Consider the following 19,705-nt stretch of genomic DNA (forward strand, 5'->3'; position numbering starts at 1 on the left):
CGTGGAATGAGAGTGGAGTGCGGCAAATGATAGGAAGTCAAATGCGGGGGATGCTTCCTGGCTTGCTTTGACATAAATGGATTGGGCAGTCCTGCTTGGAGAAGGACCCACAGATATTGGTTTTTTTTTTTTTTTTTCCTGCTTTGTCTCCCCAAACCCCGCCTGCACACAGCTGTATATCTTAGTTGCAGGTCCTTCTAGTTGTAGGATGTAGGATGCCGCCTCAACGTGGCCTGACGAGCGGTGCCATGTCCGCGCCCAGGATCCGAACCCTGGGCCGCCGCAGCGGAACGCGTGAGCTTAACCACTCAGCCACGGAGCCAGCCCCCACAGATATTGTTAATTGCCATTTAGATATGAAAATTGCCACCACCACCAGCCAGATGCCCTTTATGTGCTGCTCCGAAGGATTTGTGCTTTTCCTTCAGCCAAATCTAAAGTCTGCCTCCTGGGGTCGTAGCACACGTTGCTTGTGAATGGTCAGTTTCCAGTGTGCCCATTGATTGTCCCTTTGACAAATATCATTTTGTTTTTGAGGAGGGAGGCAAGTTGCACACTGGCCCATCAGACACATATTTAAAAAAAAATAATACGATTTTTATCCAAGAGTGAAAGTCAATCTACAGTCTGTCATAAAAGCTTACAGTTCAGTTCAGAAGAGGGTCACAGTAGAAAGAACTTATCTATTTGTGCTTTAGAGAAACTAGCTTACTGGTTATTTTTCGGAATGTTGGTCTTTTTAACTGTAACTTGGGTGTCTGCTCTAAGCTTCCTATTTTCTGTCCTACCATCTAGGAGAACCTTGCCCTGCCATCCCCTCCTAGTGTGGGCTCCCTGCGTTTTAAGTCACACACTCAGCTTCTGGTCTTATCTCGGTCCTGGAGGATCAGGGACCGCTCTCTTCTGTTTCAGCATCCTCATCGCTGCCCAGACAGAGCCTCCAGGTTTAGGACTCACTGCCTCATTCTTGCTGCACATATCACCTTCTAATCTAATGGGTGCCCTTCCCAAGGAGGGCCTCCACACGCACCTCGGGACTCTCACCACATGGAGAAGCCCGCCATTTTGTCAGTGGTCTCTGTCTGGCCTCACTTGGCACCAGTGGGCATTTCTGGCCCGCCTCCAGGGCTGGCTGTGGAGCCGCACAGACTGTTTGGGTGTCAGCCTGGAAGGCCAAGTCAAGGTTATAATCTGCCTCAGTTTGGCATTTGTGTGAGGGCCCTGTAGACCCATGCATTGGTCACAGAGTATTAATAATCCACAAGTAATATTTCCCGAGGGAGTGGTCAGTGATGTCTGTCATTGGAGGAATTGCTGGGTGGGAGCCCTCTGTAGTGGAAACGCCCCAACCAGGCATCTGGAGTTCTGGTCTCCCTTCAACACTGACTTGCTGTGTGACCTCGGGTAAGTGTCTTCACTTCTTTGGGCTGCTCATCTGCACAAGGAAGGATGGGCACTGGATGATCCTGGATGTCCTCTCCAGGTCCCACAGGTGCTAGTTCACTGAGCTCCGAGCCAGAGTCTGCCTCTAACCAATGGACTTCGCTCAGCAGATCCACAAAGGGCCTGTTTTCTCTCAGACTTACTCGAAAGACCCCATCGTCTGATTTCTCCTCTTGGGTATTCCTCACACCTGACCCATTCTTTGATCCCTCCTCTGCTTCCATCCCTTTTCTGCTTCCCCTTCTCCATGTGGGCACATCCCTTCCTTCTTGCCGATGCCCTGACTTTCTCTTTGGCCATCTTTCTCAGTGGCTGTGGGCTTCTTCCTCTTCATTCCTGTTGGTTCCTTCTGTACGGGGACAAGAGACGTCTCAACAAGTCCTGCACCTGGCCCAGGGGGCCCGGAATAGTCAGCAGAGCCTTGTGGCAGAGCAGAATGAGGCAGAAGTGAGGAGGCAGACCACCAGCCCTGCTCAGTTGGGCAGAATGCGACTGAATGTTAACGCGGGGTCTCTGATGCACTCGGTTGGGTTAGAGTCAGAGGATTTAATGAACAAACCGCCAGAGAGTGAAAGTAATCAGAGGTGATGGGGATGTGGTCAGAGTTGTCACACCCCCAAATTCCAATACTTTTATGGCCTGAGAAAAATATTAACTACTCTTGCAAATAACCGCTGTGGCTACTGGGCTCTATAGAATTCCCACTAGCCTGCCCTCCCCTCAGGAGACAGTGGTGATAACACGGAGGAGGAAATCGGGATGTTTTTCCCGCTTGCTGCTCGTACATCCTGCATGGCTTCAAGTGAGTGAGCGTCTGGGGCATGCTTTACAGAGGAGGAGCCTTGCAAAGAGGAATAGCTAGCTTCATGTGACTTCGTTGGTACCTACAACCCGCTCCAGTGAGATTGTAGCTTCTTTAATGGGTATCAAGGCCAGAAATAAATGCTTTGGGTGCTTTGAAGAGATTCAAGTGAAAACTTGCAGAAACAAGCCATTGAAGTAAATTGATACGCCGCCCGCACCCCCGTCCTCCCGTCTTTCTGAGCTTCTCCAGGCCAGGTCGCCTGCCCCTGCAGGCGAGTCTTCACCTGTCCCCTGCTGTGTGTTTCTCAGGTCATGGAACCTGGAGGCTTCATTTCTATCTGAAGTGGCACTGGCTGCAGAGGAAAATATAGCCAAATATTCCCAGTTTAAAAATGGGGGTGACACAGCAGCAGCAGAAAATAATATTATTGCCGTCAGACAGAGCTGCCCATTGAGGGATGTACAATGAGATCTTTGTGTGGGGCACCCAGCGCAGGGCAGAGGGAACGCCCTTTGCCCTTTCTGTTCAGTGCTGGGTGGGCAGTGGCTCCAGACGCATCGTGCAGACGGCATCCAGAGCGGCCGAGGGGTCCTAGAGGTGGCAGGGTGGCTGCTTGGGGAAAACCCTTCTGGCCTCCTGGGGGCTTTGTGATCCTCAGAGTTAAGACCCCAGAGTCTCTGGGAAGCAGCTGGGGAAGAATGAGGCCAAAGGGAAGGGCCAGTACTTACCCTGTGACTCAGTGCAGGGGGCAGGTGTGGAACACATACCTGCAGCTCTGGTTCCACCGCCTGCCAGCTATGTGACCTTTGCTTTAAGCCTCAGTTGTCTCACTTACAAAATGGGGACACTTGTTACTGAGGTTGAGTGTGGAGGCCCCAGAACAGAAGCTGGCCCGTAGTGAGCATGCAGATGTGGTAGTTATGGTTACTCCATCCCACATTCAGTGCCAGCAGACCCCCGCCTCTGTAGAGACCCCCTCTGGATCCCTACTTTCCCAGCAGAGCCAGAGCAAGGAGGCTCCAGCTGCAGGAGAGTCTGATCTGAACATCTGGGCACAGGGCTTCTCCAAGCAGAGTCAGCAGACTGTGAACCCCCTTGTCACTTGGGGTGCATCTTAAAAATTCAGCTTCCTGGGCCCCACCCAACCTATTGAAGTAGAGAGTTGACCTGAATCTGCATTTTAACTGGCGATTGTAAAGTGCACCTGGGGAGTTGTTTGGAAGTATGGATCTCCGGAGTCCAGGCCAGGTCTGTGGACTCTAGATCCCCGAGGATCAGAAAGCATGGGTCAGAGAAGAGAGCCTGACTGATTTCTGCTACCCTGAGCTCATGGCTTTCCCTGAGGGTGTGGAGGCCTGAGCACCACACGCCCAGGAGGACTTCCTCCCCGCCCCCGGGGTGCTGCCGTCAGGCAGAGATCAGTCAGGCAGAGATCAGGATCTGCCTGAGCACAGAGAGGCGAGGACAGGCCACTGCTGCAGTGCTGGAAGGGCCCCTGTCTCCTCCACTCTGGACCTGTCACACACTGTTACATGGGGCTCTCCGGAGGTGCCTCGGGTTCCTCCATCCAGCCATCCCCATTCAGAGGCACCGTCCTCCCCCGCACTCCTGGGTCTCTTCCAGAACCCAGTCCCAGGAGGGCTGCCCTCATGTCATGCTGGCTTGGATCTGCACTCACCCTGTGCTGAATTGAGTTCATTTTGTCTCAGTCTTATCTCTTGCGCCCGCTCCTTTACTGCCACTGATTCAGACCTTTGTCATCTCTACTGGATTTTTGCCCCAGCCTTCTCAGGGCTCTCACTGCCCCTGACATCCCGCCTCTGCGGCCCACAGCCTCCTGGCAGCCCAGCTTTTTCTCCAGCACAGTGGTGATCTCCCTCTTGCTTGGAGAATGCAGCCCAAGCGGCAGAGCCCTCCGTGATGGGGCCCCGTCCTGCTGCCCAGACTGATGTAGTCAGCTCAGCCAGGAATGCCCTGCCCTTCTTTTTTCTGCCTCTGAGAATCTTCGTACCCTTCGAGGCCCAGCTGAGGTGCCACCTCTGGCCTGAAGCCCCTGCTCAGCCCCCTTCATTGTCGTCTGTGACCTCTTCTTTGCACTTCGGCAAACACTGGGTTTTTATCCCGTGGCCCTTATGACATTCATCCTGTGTTACAGCTTGATCAAGTCCCCTGTGTCCCTTTCGTTTTAGTATTCCCCACCCCCCCAGCAGGGTTTCCCTCCTGAGGCACTCCATTAATGCCTGCTGTTGAATGAATGAATGAATGAATGGATATGCTAATGGGACTTGGTTTCCTGCTCCATCTGAGTGTGATGTCAGAGGACTGAGCATCCTGGGGTGGGAGGAGGATTTACATGTCTGTTAATTGTGTTCATTTCGACCCACGCAGCTGTCTCTTCAGCAGCCCCCTGTTTCTGCTGCCCCAGCCCCTGAGTCACTGGTCAGCCAGTCGACTGTCTCGGTAGTTGGGGGAGGAGACAGGAGGGGAAAGCCCAGATCCTCGGCGTCGCCCTGAGGTCTTGCATGGGGACAGCCCCCTTGTCTGGATTGTTCTTTCAGAAGGAGGTGGGGACAGCAGCTCCTGCGTGGGTCCTCCTGTGAGAGAGCTTGCTCCCTGAGTCGCAGGGTCAGATCTGTGGAGAAGTGGCCCCAAGAACCATGGCTGACCCAGTGGTCATTCCCCAAAACCCCTTGGGCTTGTCCCAGCCAGAGAGCCCGCCTGGGCGGCAGGAGGCCTGGGATAAAGGCAAGGTGGCTTCCCACGGCCCTGCGGGCGGGACTTTCCTGAGGCTATGTGGCTCCGAGTGTCACTGTGGTACATCCACTGCTTGTCATTTTTTCATCCATGTGACGTTTGGGTTTGCTCCCGGCTTCTGAAGAGTCCACGTGTGAACACACACACACTATAATATGAATGTCTGTAACTGATACTTTGATTATTCCCTTTGCATCATCCATTTGACTCGGGCTAAAAAGTGTTTACCAAAAAGCCCGACCACATCAGACTCAAGTTTCAAAGTCCAGGACCAAAGTTGTCGCCACAGAATCTGCCTGTGGCCTGGCGATTAGAAAGCCACGTTATCCAATGGTCTGTCAGCGTGGGCTCTTTCTGTCCGCTTCTCCTCGCGTCTCCCCAGGCCCCACATAAGCGAGCTCACACGTTTCGCCTAAGGACATGAGTGCCTTCTGCAAGCAGAACACCGTGGGATGGCCTGCTGAGGTATCACTGTGCAGATCTTGGTCACGAATGACTGGACCAGAAGGATCCGTTCACTCCTTGGGACAGTTTGGACTCATCACCTAAGATGTGGTGCTGAGCAGGATGGAGGAAGAGAGTGCAAAAGCTGAAGCATCCTGAGAAACCAGCACAGCACTTCGCCAAGGTCCAGCGCATATGCTTTACTAAATGCTTTTCTCATGAAGGAGACCACTGGGTTGGGCTCGACCAGCCAGCCTCATGGCCTGGTGGGGTTTAGGGTCTGCTAGGCCTTTCTAGAAGCAGGGACACTCCTGTTTGGATCCCCAGGCCCTATTTCATGGACGTTGTGGCAGTTACCCGCATCTACCCAGGGGTTTCTTGCCTGGCTTGTGGCCCTGAGAGCTGGCAGTTATGGTTTGGACATCACCCCAGCCCTCGAAGAGGGTGGGCCTTCTTCTCTTCAGAAGGCATCTGCATCTTCCCCGATTCAGTTCTGCCTCTGCCTGTGGGTGTTGTGTGCAGAGCTGGGAGAGTCTCAGTAATCGATGCTTCCACAGCATCTGTGACTTTCCATAGGAGTGGGATGTTCAAACTGTTTGGAACTTCCTGTCAGTCCTGTGGCCGAGAGTGACAGCTTGAGCCAGGAGTAGTGATGGGCAAGTGGAAATGCTGGCCTCCAGCAAGGCCTTTCTAGCCTTTGGATGTGAGGGACAGGCTTTCAGTGGTCAGCCTCCTGTGGGCTCAGGGTTCCCTGGGGCTAGATAAGAGCCTGCATGACACACATGTGTCCAAAGAAACCCTTGTTCTGTGTCCTGGCTGAGTGAGCTGGGCAAAGACTTCTGGAGTGCATGGATCAGGCCCTGTCAGGTTCTTTTTTTTTTTTTAGGAAGATTAGCCCTGAGCTAACTACTGCCAATCTTCCTCTTTTTGCTGGGGAAGACTGGCCCTGAGCTAACATCCATGCCCAACTTCCTCTATTTTATACGTGAGATGCCTACCACAGCATGGCTTTTGCCAAGCAGTGCTGTGTCCGCACCCTGGATCCGAATCAGTGAACCCCAGGCTGCCGAGAAGTGGAATGTGTGCGCTTAACCACTGCGCCACCAGGCTGGCCCCAAGCCCTGTCAGTTTTTCTGTGGCCCTCAGTGTACATGGAAGCTGCCTGTGCTGGCTGCCCGATAAGCAGCTGGATGAGTCTGGACCAGAGCCTCGACCCCATTGCTCCTCTGCTCTTGATAGTTTTGACGTCGTTGTTCTGGGGCCACCCTTTTCTCATGTGAAATCTTCCACGGGACCCCCTACCTGCCAGAGAAGCCTGATGTGAGCAGGGCTGCTCTGGCTGGAAAGGTGGGCTGTGGGAGAGCCCCGACCCTCCCCGCCTCTCTCCCTGTTCTTCCCGTCTTGGCAGCCCCTCTGCCTCTGGGGAATCCTAGGGCTTGAGGAAGTGCGCTGTTCCATGTCTGCCTTCCCCATTGCTTACCTTCCCTCGAAACCATGGCAACATCACTGGTCCCTGCACAGCTTCCATGCTGAGTTGTAGGGGAAGGAGGTATTTAGTAAGAAGGGACATCCCCGCTTAGTCACTTCAGAAAGCTCCTGACCACACTGTACATTTTCAGTGGTTTTGTTTGACATTGCTTCTGTTCAAGACGGGAACCAGGACAGTGCACTCCTTTCGCTTTACTTGCCTAGGTTTGCATTGGTTTGCTTTGCTTTTCATGGGAACCCATAATAGATGAATAGTCTATCCTTCTTTAAAAAATTAATGGTACACAGTGTTTTAAAGGGGAAAATGACTGTCTGAGGGAGTCGTTGGCCAAGGGATTTGCGTTTTCCTACCTACTCTCATACCTCTGGCCCCAAATCACTCCATTTGGGCCCTCTCGCCTCCTTTCCCCGTTTTCGTCTTTGAGAAGACCTCGCTATTTCTAGGGAAATGGTTATTTATCTCTTTGGGTTTTGAGGCCTCCATCTCTGAGTTGCTGCTGCTGTTAGGTGAAGCCATTTACCCAGATTCCTTGCTTTGAGTCCATCTTAGCTGCCGTGGTTAATGATTCAGGGGAATTATAGTGAGTAGAAATTAGAGTTCTTTCTGGTTAACCCATTTGGGAGGCAGCTTTCTTTAAATGTGAGTAAATGTTCCCCTAATGATAGAGAAGATGCAGCGGGGGGTTGGGTCTCTGGCTGAGGCTGACTATCTGGGGAAGGGAATCTGGCAATGAGCCAGGGCAGTAGTTACCAACTCTGACTGCAGGCTAGAACCCCCGGGAGAGTTTTCACAAAATACAGAGAGCAGATCTTCTGACTTAATTATTTTAGGTGGACCTGCGCAGGGGTAGTTTTTAAAGCGTCTAGGTGATGGGCAGGGTTAAGAACCATGGACCTACGTGCTTGTCCCACAGTTGGACTTCTGCTGAAACTGAACGAATGTCAGCCAAGGTTTTCCAAAAGCTAGAGGTGCCCTTTGCCCCTGACTCCCTGCTGTATCCTGTCCTCTTTGTGGCAGTCGCGACCTGGGGTGGGTGGATTCTGTAGCCACGGGCCTTCTGAAAGCTTATGCAACAGGGTGAGGCTGAGCTAACGTCATCAAAAAGGGCCTCCTACTCCTTCAGTTGTTGTCGTTGGTGTCCTGGAAGATTTTACTTGGCTAACACCCTAATAGGGCACTGGTTAGGACTTGGAGGAAGTGGGGTAAGAGGCGAGGAGCAGGAAGAGGGCCAGGTGGTGGGGTGAGAGGGAGTGCTGGAGGCAGAGTGGAGCTGGAGTATGACCTGCTGTCCCCAGCCCTGTGGGCCACCTGCTGTGCTGGTTTCCCTGAGAAAACCCTACTGTCTTTAGGTTGAATCAATAGTGTTTATGACCTAATCTCCCTCTAATGATAGGTCAGAACTGGAATCCTTCTTTGTGGGGAGCCTGTGAGGGAAAAATCAAAAGAGCCTGGTAATAACATGGAATCATGGACTCTTAAGGCAACCATTTGGGTCTTCCTTCGCAGCCTCCCTCCCCTAGCTGAGTGAAATTCACTCACTGCTTCAGAGGACAAGACTGCAAGTAACACCACAGGGCGGGGATGGGCCAGCCCCAGGGATCAGAAGATCTCAGTCTAATTCCCCTTTCTAATACTTTCTGTTTGAGTGCAGTCGTCTGATCTATTTCTAGATGGAATTTCCACATCTGTAAAATGGAGACAGTAGATTCCTATTGCTTAGCGTTGTGTGAAAAGTGAGTGAGATTGTTCGTGCCATACTAATTAAAAATGATTATTGTGACACTTTTGGTACATGTGTGAATCAATCATTCTCCATCTGTCAATTATCTATCTAATCTATCATCTATCTAGTCTATATATCTAGCTGTCTAATCTATTATCTACCTGTTATCTGTCTAAAAATATATCATCTGTCTAATCTAATCCATGTATCTGTCTATCTTTGGGCAGCTGGGCCTCTCCTGATCTAAGGACACAGTCATGTGACAGCTGACTTCAGGTGGGTTGTGTCTCTGTGCTGCCACTTGGTGAGGTCAGGAAGAGAGTTCAAGGCTTGTTTCATCTTCAAGCCCATGTGATAGAGTTTCTATTTTGAACATAGCAGGAAAAACAACTACGTATAAGAAGCCCTTTAAAATGGCTTCTTATACCAAAAAACTAAATTTTACTTTTCACTTTTTTTTTTTCCCCTCCAAATAATGGCAGGAAAATTTGGGGCCTGAATTTCTTGACAACACACCCTGGCCTGCAGATGCAAAGCAATGTCACCAGGAAACAGCTCCTCAAGTCAATAACCCTTTCTAGATTTGAATTTTCAGCCAAAAAAGGAATTCAAATGAGGCCAACTTTATAATTGGTTGTTATTGTGCTCTTGAAGCCCGGACCCCTCAGTCTCTCTTGTGGATTCATTACAATCTCGTTAGGCAGTTTGCATTCCTCACTAACCTGCCTCACATTCACCTTCCTACAGCCCTGCAGCTCCACGAGCTTCCAGTGCATCGCCTGGGGTCATTCCTCTGGCAGCATTAGTGGCAAATTCTTCCCCAGTGGGTGTTTCGGCTAAGGAAGCATTTAGTCATATGGAGCCTAACATTCAGAGCAGTGTGGCGGGAGAGTCCTGGCAGCACTGGGAGCTCGCTCCTCCCTGGGCGGGTGGGGTGAGTGACTCATTCCTCTTTCGTGGCATCAAATGAAGGGACTGCCTTGGACCCCTCGGAGATGAAAGCGCCGGTCCCTGACCCAGGATTGACCAGTTCTGACAGACAAACAGCTGCCTTTTCTTCGACATGCACGTCTCATGCTCCTTTCCTTCAGCTGGGAGTCCTTATGATTGTTATTTGTGTGCTTTTTTTGCCTTGGTTATAAGCTGCACAAATCATGAGGGATAAAAAAGCAGGCAGAACAGATATGTAGTTAAGGCAAGAAGAGAGTCTAGTTAGAAAATGATGCCTTGAGGGGTTGATAGATATGTTGGGGCCACTCTCAGCCCAGGAGAAGGCGGTGGACTTCGTGTCTCAGAGGAAATGCAATTTTTGCTTCAGAGTTTTAAATGCAAACCTGACAGAGTACAGCAGCTCAGGCATGGTATTGGTGGTGTGTTTTAAGCGTCATTTTACATAATTAGTTGCGGGCTTCAGCCCTGTAGGTAGGATGGGCATTTAAGTCATTGTCCAAATGGGTGTACTTTTAAGAGTGAAAGGGGGTGCTACTAATTGTTACCCCAGGACAATAACGTAAACTGGGGCTGTCTCAGGTACATTTAGATGTCTGTGGCTCTTCCTCTAAGGGGCTTGCATTCACTTCTCTTGTTCTCTGATGAGCTCTGAAAGGGAATGACCCAGTGGCTGCTTTCTGGATCCTTCCACTGACCTGCAAGGCATCGTAGGGAGGAGCTGCATGACGCCGTCTGTTGCACACAAGATGGTAATTTGGAGGGAGTAGGTAGCGGATATCATTTATTGGGGCTCTGTGCCACACAAGCCCTGTACACACCATTTCTAATCCTTATCAACCTGAAGAGAGGTGGGCTTATCCTCTTGCCATAAATGAGGAAATGGGAAGCCCAGAGAAGCCACGGAGCTTGCCAGTGTCGGGCCTGGGATTCTGATCCAAGCCTCCGGGCTAACGGCACTCACAGACCACAGAATAAAGGAGTACTCTGTGCTTTTTGACAATGAAAAAGTGTGCTCGTGAATGCTGCTCTGTGCCCAGCTTGTGCCAGGTGCTTTGCAAACATCCCAGATGCGGCCCCCACCTGGAGTTTGCAGTCAGGCGTGGAGCTAATATCCATCCCCCAAAAACAGAAAGATTTTGGTGTTCAAGCTTTATCTTGCTCTTCCATCCAACTTTTATTTAAAAGTATTTTTTCTGTCATATAAAGGGAGAAAGTGATCAGAAAGCGAACGTCTCTCACTAAACAGGAGGCTGTGCCCAGTAGGGGCAGATGCTCACCAAGATGGTGTGTTGAGCATCTCTGGTCTCCCAACAGCAGCACGGGATTGATGACCTAGATTTCCCCCTGCATCACAGCCGGGATTTGGAGGGCAATGGGGAGGAGTAACTGATGCCATGCATTCATCCGCTGAGCTTAATCCTCTTCTGGGAGGCCAGGGGCCCTTTTCCATGCAGGGCCAGAGTGTGCTGAGTTCCGTCACACAAGCTGCTTCACGGGTCTTCTTGCCCTTGCCTGGGTCTCATCTTTCCTCATCCCTCTGAGGCACTTTGGCGTGGCCCCTGTGAGGTTCATTAGGCTCAGCTCTTCGCCAGTCTGGCTGGGAGACACCTGAGGCAGATGCCATTTTTTGAGGAGGAGCAGGGACAAGGGAGAAAAAGCAAACGATTTCTCAGCGTTGGGATTGCTGTTCTGCACATTGTTTTCTCCTTCATGGAGATAATCCAAGGAGCAGCATGAGGTGTAATGGAAAGAATTTGAGGCCTGCACTTCTTGACGACAACTTCATGGAGCCGGGAATCAGGAGACCTTAATTCTGTTCTTGACTCTGCTACGTATTAGCTCAGGCCAGTTGCCCCACATCTCTGTCTTGGTTTTATCAATTGTCAGAAGGGCCTGGATCAGCTTCTCTCACCTAATAGGGTGGCCGTGAGGATTCGGTGAGATGGTGGGTGCGACGGGCCGCGGGTAGGCTGCGAAGGAGGGAGGAGCAGGCGCTCCAGACCGGTTTTGCTCCTGATACCTTTCTATCATGACCCCTGGATACTGGGACGTTTGAAGGGGTAAATTTATTTATGTATTTATTTTTGGTGAGGAATATTGGCCCTGAGCTAACATTTATTGCCAATCTTCTCTTTTTGCTTGAGGAAGATTATCCCTGAGCTAACATCACTCCAGTCTTTCTCTATCTTTTTTTTTTTTGAGGAAGATTAGCCCTGACGTAACATCTGCTGCCAATCCTCTTTTTTGGGCTGAGGAAGATTGGTCCTGAGCTAACATCCATGCCCATCTTCCTCTGCTTAATATGTGGGACGCCTGTCACAGCATGGCTTGCCAAGTGGTACCATGTCCACACCCGGAATCTGAACTGGCGAACCCCAGGCCACTGAAGTGGAACGTGTGAACTTAACCACTGTGCCACTGGGCCGGCCCCAATCTTCCTCTATCTTGTATGTGGCTTGATTTTGTGTGTAGGTCTGCGCCCAGGATCCAAACCCACGAACCCTGGGCTGTGGAAGCAGCTCACGGCCAGCCCCAGGGGTAAATTTATTTTTGGTGATAGACTTCAGCAACCCTCTCATTTCATCATCCATCCTTTTTCTTATTCTTCTTTCATCAGGAGTCAATTAAATGGTCAGCATGGCTCTGGAATGGCCTTTTATTTGATGTTACGGTGGCCCGTCCTCACCGTCGCCTGAATTTCTTTTCTTGCCGAAGGCTTTCAGCTGTTTATTGGAGAGTTTTCTCCCCCAGCCCCATAAAAACGTATTTTCCATCTTACTTTGGAAAAGGAAGATTCATTTGCTGAATTTTATATTCTGCATAGCAGGAGATTCAAGATAGCTGATCATTTTCTATCTTTATATTATAGAAAAAGGTGCTTTTAAATAAAGGTCGACTTGAAGGGTAGGTAAAGCTTCAGCACCAAAATCTGTATTACTGGGGGTGGCTGTTTGCCTGACTGGGCCCCAGGTGAGGCTGTGTCTCACGTTTGGAGATTGTTTATTGCAATCTCCTCATTTTGCAGTGGAGAAACTAATGCCCAGGGGCTGGTGTGACCTTGGGGGCAGGACTGAGGCCACTTCTGTGCCCTTTCTCCCATAATGCACCTTCCTATCTGTACTAGTGCGCTATGTGCATTTCAGCTCACTCCCCACAGTGAGTGCTGGTGATGCAAACAGAAGCTTTTCCACTGTGCAAAAACTCATCGTTGAGAAAAAGCTTACCTTCCAGAGAATAGCTGAAGAAGATGATGTCATCCTTCTTTGTGGTGAAATGTGAGTTTTCATTAAATGGGAAGGCCTCTTCATGAAGACAGACTGGAAAAGCTGTTAAATAAAAAGAAATAGGTTCTCCTATGTAGGGGCATGGAAAGTTCTTAACTCAACCGTATTCTCTAGTTTCTTTGGCTTGTGCAAATGGACATTTGACTTTTATGTCTTAGTTCTGAGAGAGTCGGATGATCCAGAAACCACGTTCTGTGCAGCATTTCTGCTTCTCTGACATAAAGCCCCTTTTCCATTGTCTCCTTGCCAGTAAAGGTGGCCTCTAGCGACCGATAGGTTTTCCCACCCATGATTGTGCCAGGAAATGTTATTTCCTGATTGTTTTCCCTCTTCCCGTATTGGCTCAGTCCTTTCTTTCTCTCATTCTCTGTCTTTAAGTCAGTTTGCAAAAAACAGCCTATTCTTGCTTGTTCTTAGGAATTTCATCAAGAAAAGATGCTGAGTAATAGAGTATTCTCAGCCGAGGCTTCGTTCACTCATTCATTATGTATGTGCACGTGTTTATGTGTTGGCTTATACAAACTATATAGACTCTTCAAAAATTTATATGTCATTTATATACCATAAAATTCATTCTTCTAAAGTGTACAATTCAGTGGGTTTTTAGTGTATTCACAGAATTCTGCAACTATCACTACTGTCTAATTTCAGAACCTTCTTACCACCCCAAAAAGAAGCTCCATACCAGTTAGCAGCTGCTCCCCAGTCGCCAGCCCATGCCAAGCACTAATCTACTTTCTGCCTCTATAGGTTTGTCTATTCTGGACATTTCAGATAAATGGACTCATACAATATATGGCTTTTTGTGTCTGTCTGCTTTTGCTGGGCATAATGTTTTCAAGGCTCATGCATGTTGTAGTGTGCGTCAATACTTCATTCCTTTTTATGGCTGAATAATATGTTGTATGGATGTACTACATTTTACTTATCCATTGGTCAGTTAATGGCATTTGGGTTGTGTCTACTTTTTGGCTTTTATCAATGAATGATCATTCTGGACAAGTTTTTGTGTGGATGTATGTTTTCAATTCTCTTGGGTATATATCCAGGAATGGAATTGCTGGGTCATTTGGTAATGCTATCTTTAACATTTTGAGGACCTGCTGTACTCTTTTCTGTAGAGGCTGCACCATTTTTCATCCCCACCAGCAGTGGGGTCCAGTTTTTCTACATCCTTGTCAACACTTGTTGTTGTCTGTTATTTTGATTACAGCCGTCCCTGGGGGTGTGAGGTGGTATCTCATTGTGATTTTCATTTTAGGCTTTATTTTAAGGCCAGTCCACTCCTTCACTGACTCTTAGTCAAACTTCTCTTGATCTGTGATGTGAGAACTAGGTTTTGAGTATGTTTTCCTGACCCTGCAAGGGGACATCTGATGTGAAATGTACAAGGATGTTCATAGAGATGAGAAAGAATAATTGAAATCAAGGACACCCCAGAAAAGCAGGACTCTCAGCTCTCCCACCCGACAGCCCCTGGAGCCCTCTCCCTGGGGTTCCCTATTCCTGGCTGGCTGGAATGGCTGCCTCTGGCCCCTCTGGATTTGCTCCCCTCTCACCGTGGGGCCCAGAGTGAGTTCTGTTTTGCTGCCTTTTTTTGACCATCTTTCATTCTGCTTTATGGTGGGGTGGGCAGGTTAATGGTCCTGTTCCAGGGAGGGAACTTGGCAGAGGCCCTGTAGTTAAGTGTACCTCTTCTAGGCACACTTTCTGTAGCTCGCCAGGCCTGGGCCTTCTTGGCCGAGTACTGGTGCTCTCCCAGGCCAGTCCATTCTTGCCTCCGATGGCCATGCTCCCTCTCCATAGGTGAGAGTACTAAGACTAGTTACATTCTGCATTTGTGGTTACAGGCCCCTTTACTCACAGCTGCCCTCTCCTAGGACCCTCGCTCTCACTCTGTGAGATAGATAGGGCAGGAAATATCCCCCACTTCCCATAAGGAAACTGCAGAATTGAAAGGTTAAGGACTTGCCCAAGGACACCCAGCTAATATGAAGCCGAATGGGGACTGAAGCCCTGGTTGTTTGTCTCCGTGGCCAGTACTGATCCTGCTTGGCATGTTGCTGAGTATCTATCATCAGGGGCCATCAGGCACGAAGCGTGGTTTCAGGACATGCGCTGGATTTGAGGGTGACGCCATCCTTGCTTTCCACATGTTTCTGATCTAACAGTGCTGAGCGCCTACTAGAACTGAGAATACATATTGTGCCAGGTGGGGGAGGCTGCATGGTTGTGGGCTGATGGCGGGTGATAACGAGAAGAAAGGATGTGGTCACTTTCCCAGTGTCATCATAGCCATTGCCCTGTGTAAGCAAATTTAGTTACCTCTGTGGTTTCCACAGCTAAGAAACCCTGTTCATTCATCCAGCCATTCATCCTCTCAGCTGATGTTTATTAGGCCACGTGGTAGGTACCAATGTAGGCATTAGAAGTGCAGATATGGCCCCTGTTCGCAAAGAATTTGCAGGCTGTTGGGGAGGAACCTTCTTTTCGAGGGAGTCAGTTCCTGGAGGGCAGGAGCAGGGCGTTGAAGTGAAGCCTTTGTTGTGCGAGGACCATCGCAGGAGTGTGCCCTAGGGGCAGGGGGTGTGCCAGGGCTGTGCTGTGGCGGGAAGGGGCCTTGGGCTGGATTTGGCCATACATGGTTGGTCCTACCTTTACCGCACACCAGCTGGGCAAGTATTTTTCATTTCTCTGAGTCGCAGTTTTCGTTCTTTTCTTTCCTTCCTTCCTCTTTATTTTTTTAAATTGTGATAATATATACATAAACTAAAATTTACCTTCTTAACCATTTTTTTTTCTTTTAAAGATTTTACTTTTTTCCTTTTTCTCCCCAAAGCCCCCCGGTATATAGTTGTATATTCTTTGTTGTGGGTCCTTCTAGTTGTGGCATGTGGGACGTTGCCTCAGCGTGGTTTGATGAGTAGCGCCATGTCCGCACCTGGGATTCGAACCAACAAAACACTGGGCCACCTGCAGCGGAGTGCGCAAACTTAACCACTCGGCCATGGGGCCAGCCCCCTTCTTAACCATTTTTAAGTGTACAGTTTAATGGCATTAAGTACGTTCACATTGTTGTTCAACCATCACCCCTGTCCATCTCCAGAGCTTTTTCATCTTCCCAAACTAAAACTCTCCCCATTAAACAAGAACTCTCCATACCTGCTCTCCCCCCAGCCCCTGGCAACCACCGTTCTACCTTCTGTCTCTATGGCTTTGGCTATCTTAGGGACCTCAGATCAGTAGAATCATACAGTATCTGTCCTTTCATCACTGGCTCCTTTCACTTAGCGTAATGTCTTCCAAGTTTGTCTATGTTGCAGCGTGTGTCAGAATTTCATTCCTTTTTAAGGCTGAATCATATTCATTGTATCTACATACCACGTTTTTAAATCTACTCACCTGTGAATGGACACTTTTGGCCATTGTGAATCGTGCTGCTGTGAACAGGGGTGTACAAATATCTGTTTGAGTCCTTGCTTTCAATTCTGTTGGATAGACATGCAGAGGTGGAATTGCTGAATCATACGATGCTTCTGAGCCACAGTTTTCTGATCTGTAATACGATGTTTCAAGGTTACTCTGCGGCTTAAATTTGATAGAGTAGCCAGAGTATTGAGTATGTGCCTGGCACATGATGAATGTTTTAAGTCCCTTCCTGAAAGGCCCCTTCCATCCTCTCCTGAAAAATTTACCCTTTAAAACAAAAGCACTTTTTACTATTTTGATGAAAAATACCTCTTTAAGGGTAGTGCCTATTTCCCTCTAAGTGAAGGGAATGGAACATAATTTAAGCCTTCCTTGGTGATTCATGCTATTATTGTGAAGCTATGTTATAGCACTATGCTTACCTTCAAAGTGTTGGGTTTTTAACAACTTCCTCAAATGGTCTCTGGCTATTGGGAATATTTGTCTCCATTTTATCATTTTCCGGCCTCCTCCCTTCCTGTCCTCTCTCACTTCTTAGAGCTGTTAGTGCACCTGACTGTGGTTGCCACCCTCCGCCGTTTAAGTTCACAACTTCGTCTTCCTTGGCTGAGATGTCTCAGGTGGCTGAGCTCTTCAGCATGATGTGGAAGGAGGAAGAGAAGGGCCCTGAGTGAGAATCTGTAACCACCCCTCCCTGAGAACAGTTTGTTTTGACTGAATGGAGGTCTTTTTTGGCAATTTTATGGAGTTTGAGTGAGAAATCAGATGGCCAGATTTGGATAGTGAGGTGTCATTGTGTCCCAGAAAGTCGTGCCAAGGAGGAGGAGAAACCAGGTGAGTGCTCTGCCAGGTCCGAAGGGCAAGTGGACAGCTTCCATCTGGGTAGTCTCAGAAGCCTCCCTGGAGGAGGAGGAAATGCACCCAGTTGGGGAAGGAGGAGGAGAAGGAATGCCTGGGAGAACCTGCCTTCCTCCTCTTGAGAGAGTCAGATGAAGTACAGAGCTGGGAAATCAGCTGTGGGCTGCCTGTCAGGCTCCATGGCTGCCATGTTTTGAACACTTCTTTACTGCAGGACTAATGAAAAGTCTGACGTCTGGCCATCTTCAGCCTAATCCCTGCCCTGTCAAGTCTTGGATTTACTGTAGGAAATATTAGCACTGTCTTCATTTGGTCTGTTTTAGTATCCAATATCGTATGTGTTTCTCAAAGGCGTTTTGTTCAGTTCTGGAAAATGCGTAGCAACTGCTCTCCCTTTGCCTTGAACTTCTGTTTTGTGTCAGATCCCCAGGCCGTGGAACTTGGGCTGCAGCACCAGGGCCGGCCCACAGAGTCATCGTGTCTACTCCCTGATGAGTAAGGGACCAGAATGCCAGTTACTGTCACTGTTATTTAACATTGTTCTGTGAGTCCTAGCCAGTGTAATAAGACAAGAAAAATAAGAAGTAAAAATATTGGAAAGTAAAAACAAAATGATTGCTGTTCATTAGATGGTTTACCTTAAATATGCAAAAGAATTGACTAAAGAAAATCATGGATCAAAGAAGAAAGCTTCTTAAGATGATCACTTTAAAAATATGTATTCCAAATTTATAGCTTTCCTGTATGCCAGAAATAACCAACTGGATCTTAACATTTTGATAAAAAGATGAACACTTTAATAGAAAAAGGATATAAATAAGGATGAAATAATTCTGCCGTTAAACTTATGAAAACATATTCAACTGAATGAGTAATAAAGGAAATACCAATTCAAATATCAATGGGTTAAGTTTTTGTCTACTAAATTTTCACATGTGAAAAGGAGTTGTACTGCCTGGTGTTGCTAGGGTTAGTGAAATGGGTTCTCGTAAACTGATGATAGGTGTTCGCATTGATAAGGCATTTCTAGAGGGTAGTAAGACAATATTTAACAAGAGCTTTAAAAATTTATAAACAAAAAATATCCATACCCCTTGACTCAGAATAGTCAACGTGCAAACATTTAGTTCTAAGGATGTTCATTGTAACATTGTTTATGATGAGAAAAAATTAGAAACAACGCAAAAGACCAAAATAGGTGATTGGTTAAGTAAATTATGGCCATCTCTAGGACAAAATAGTATGTAGTCATTAAAAACCATTGTGAAAAATATTTATTAATATGAACATGTTCACAATATATTGATGGAAAAAAGCAGGCCAGGATCACTGTGTCCAATTTGATGTTACTTTTTTTAAAGAGCTTTACTGAAGTATAATTTACATACTATAAAATTATATACCACTTTTGTAAAAAAAATACATACGTGGGTGTATAAGTGGGTAGGAAAAAAGATTAGATAGACATACCTCAAATATTAATAATAACTTTCTTTGGATGATGGAATAACGGAAAATTTTTGAGTTTTCCTTATTTCTTTCTGGTTTTCCAGGTTTTTGGTATTTACACTTAAAGGAATTTTACGAAAAGAAAAGTTCCCTTGGAGCTCTCCTTTGCATCTGGGTTATTATCTCTTATCCCTGTCATCCCTGGGAAGGAAGAGAACATAATGTGAGGAAGTGTTTAAATTTATGGACAGTGGTGCCGGCTGGTGTTGGTGTGCAACCTGAACTCTCATCTACCCACACAGTTGTAAAGTGTAATTAAAGTCTCCCTGAACAACTGGGTCCCCTCTCACGCTTCAACCTTATTGTCCAGATGTATTGGCTTTTATTCAGAGTCTTATTAATCCACTGGGAGAAAAAAAGACCCATTGAACAGTTAGCCCTCAGCCTGTGATGGGGAGCACATGATGGTATAATGGCCGTGGTTCAGACTCCAGAGATGTTATGCTATGTTTTTGAATTCAGTCCAGGTTCCTAGGAGGAAAACACCCGTCAATTATGTTGGCTCTAGATAGATCCCAGTCAACATATGACATCACCAACTCTTCCTTCCCTGCCCAGCTTTATTTGGAGGGGATGCAAGGAGAAGAATTGTGCAACATTGGAATAAATAGAATAGACACCAGATTCCTCCTGCTTTTGTTTCTGGGTTGAGCTCCAATCCAATAGCCAATACAGTCTTTGCCATACACAGTGAGACTGTCACAGCAGCTTTGGGCAAGGGCGGGATACGTGCTTATTCGCTAGAGTCCTGTGTACACGCCAGTTCTTATTGAACTAGGCGCTCTTGTCTGTGTTATGTTATTTGATGTGTGTTCATAAATGGTGTCCTGAAATATAGTAGGTGTGAACATCACGTCTTTTAGTTCAGTCTATATTTTCACAGAAAGATGATTATTATCAGATCATAGGGTTTGTTTGATTATCTACTTCAACAGGAATGTAAACATGACCCTGTTTCATTAATTTGCTTGTTGTTCTTTCCTGTTTTGACGATGACCTTGGGGTTTTGGCTGGAG

General features: G+C 47.9%; 1 protein-coding gene across 2 annotated transcripts in view; it reads left to right on the plus strand.

The window, feature by feature from the left end:
* DPYSL2 (dihydropyrimidinase like 2) overlaps positions 1-19,705 on the plus strand; it is a 126,693-nt gene that overhangs the window by 64,712 nt on the left and 42,276 nt on the right. The window lies entirely within an intron of this gene.

The sequence above is a fragment of the Equus przewalskii genome, chromosome 2 (genome assembly GCF_037783145.1).
Source record: "Equus przewalskii isolate Varuska chromosome 2, EquPr2, whole genome shotgun sequence".
NCBI lineage: Eukaryota > Metazoa > Chordata > Mammalia > Perissodactyla > Equidae > Equus > Equus przewalskii.